The sequence below is a fragment of the Lithobates pipiens genome, unplaced genomic scaffold (genome assembly GCF_037356315.1).
Source record: "Lithobates pipiens isolate NorthernLeopardFrog02 unplaced genomic scaffold, aLitPip1_a1.2 Scaffold_19, whole genome shotgun sequence".
NCBI lineage: Eukaryota > Metazoa > Chordata > Amphibia > Anura > Ranidae > Lithobates > Lithobates pipiens.
Genome location: NW_027507764.1, coordinates 533190750 through 533193485, shown reverse-complemented (window position 1 = coordinate 533193485; position 2736 = coordinate 533190750).

The window sequence follows — 2736 nt, the reverse complement described above, 5'->3', positions numbered from 1 at the left end:
CAGGCCCACGGGTTAAGTCAAATGAAGGAACAACTAAAAGCTTCCCAGCAAAGGCAGAGGGAAATAATGTACAAACTGGAAGATCAGGAGAACCGGAGTAGAAGGAAAAACATAAGGATCAGGTCAGTTCCGGACGCAAAAGGTGAAGACTTAAAAAAAAATATGTGAATCCATATTTTCTTGGTGGTGGTGTGATCAGACAGGAGAAGCACCAAGAATTGACAGGATACACAGAATTGGCAGAGTAAGAGCTTTAGGTACTGAAAGACCCCATGACATAATCGTGAGATTTACTTTCTTTGAGGATAAAGCAGCGATATTGAAAAAATTAAGAGGGAAAAGTCCCCTGCAATACAATGGCGCTGAAGTGCAGGTGTTCGCGGACATAGCCGCCGAGACGCTTGCAAGGAGGCGACTACTACAACCCTTGCTGGCGGAAATGAGAGCACAGAATGTGAAATATAACTGTGGGTTTCCGGCTTGTCTAATAGGAGTTAAAGATGGTAGAACGGCAAGGCTTAGACACCAGGAAGACCTGATAGATTTTTGTAGTAAGCTTGACTTGCATATACCGGAACTCCCGGGTTGGTTTAACAAAGGAGGAGAACAACTCAGTTAGCGGTGCGGGTGTGTTTTTTGGCTGGGGGGGGGCTTATAAGGAAGAATTGGAGATCAAAAGGGGAGACAGGATAGGGGCCTACCCCAGCCCCCTCGAATGGGGGGAATGGGTAGAGGCGCCGGGTAGGTAGCCCGGGACCCCAAAACAAGAAAGATTGGGAAGATGGTAAGGGAGTATAAAGCCATTACCCAATCAAGGGTCGAGAATAGACCACGGGGTGGAGGGGACGGAATGGAGGGGGGAGCGGTGGGAGAGGAAGGGTGGATGGGAGGGGAGGGGAGGGAGGGAGGGAGGGTGATGGGAGGAAGGGACTGACCGAGGAACACCCCTGCAATGTGGGAAAATATTGTGACATGGGAGAAAATTGCCGTAAACCGATCGATAAAAAAAAAGGTGTAAAGTTTTAAATGGTTGGAACTACTATTATTACATATAATGTAAAAGGATTGAACATGCCAACAAAAAGGCACAAGATCCTAGCGGAGTTAAAAAGATATGACACAGATGTTGTTGCATTGCAAGAGACACATATCTCCCTGGCATCAAACATTAGACTATATTCCAGGCATCTTCCGACATGGTACTATAGTGACACGATTTCTACAAGAAGTAGAGGAGTGGCAATAGGCTTCTCGAGAAAAACGAGGTTTCAACTAGAAGAAAAAATGTGTGATGCCGAAGGGAGATACCTGTTTCTAAAAGGGAAATTGGATGATATGGAATGCACATTGGCCAATATCTACGCTCCTAATAGTAACCCCATTAGATATGTAAATATAATACTAAGGACCCTGATGGAATTTAAGAAGGGCCACGTAATAATGATGGGAGATATACATTTTTGCATGAATCCGGGAGTAGATGGTACTTCTGGGACACAGAGGGTCAGAAACGAACAGTTGAAAAAATTGGAGAAAAATTTACATAGTAACCAACTGGTAGACGGCTGGAGGATTTTGAACCCAAAGGCCCTAGATTACTCATCATACTCCCCAGTCCATGGTAAATACTCCCGTATTGATTACATTTTTGGCGATCATGGTATATTGGATTATGTGGCTCGGCTGAGATAGGGGTGATTACCCTCTTGGATCACGCCCCAGTGAAAATTAAATTAAATATCCCCGGGAACTGGGTTAGGCCCACTTCATGGCGGATCAATGAAGACTTGATACGAGACCTCAGAGAAGAAAATGTACAGGCTTAACTACATAACATCACTACATGAAATCCAAGCGGAATGCAAAAGATGTGGAAACAGGCCATTATCATGGCTCGAGTGTATAAATATAGTAAAAATGATAATATTTCCGAAAATTCTGTATAAGTTCCAGATGTTGCTGATTGCTCTTCCACAGGTATATTTTACAAAATTGAAAGCAATACTGGCTAAATTTATTTGGAAGAACAATAAACCCAGAATTACACTAGCCACTATGCAACAACCAAAAATTAGGGGAGGGTTGGCGATGCCTGATATCCAACTATATTATAACGCAGTCATCCTGTCAAGGACGACTGAATGGATCAAAAGGGAAGACACGGGAAAAAGGTGGGTTAATTTAGAGCATAATAGTTGTAGGGCGCACTAAGGAAAGCAAATTTGGAATCCTCCCCATTAACGAACACTGACTTTAGATGGTAACAATGTAACACGTAATGCACTGCGGATATGGGATAAGGTCTATAAGCAAATAAATGGTAGCTACAATTCACCACTTATAGCACTAAAGGATAATGAATATTTTTTACCAGGGTGCAAGGAGATAGGAGGTAATTGGGTGAAGGTGGATGCACAATTAAAAGACGTAATCATGGCAAGTGGCATAGCTCCCTGCAAGAAATAAAGAATAAAACAGATATGATGGTGATTGGCGAATGGAGGTATACCCAGCTTTCAGACTTCGTAAGAAAACTACCACAGCCAATTCGAACAGGAGTGGAATTGACCCCCCTAGAACAACTTTGTATAACGAAGAATCCGAAGGGAATTGTCTCTAGACGGTACAAATTATTGCTTGCGGAGGGGGGATCGGGCGTCCCGCCATTTGTCAAAAGATGGGAAAGGGAGCTGGGCACACACAAAGATAATTTAACTGTAGGAAAAATATTTAAAT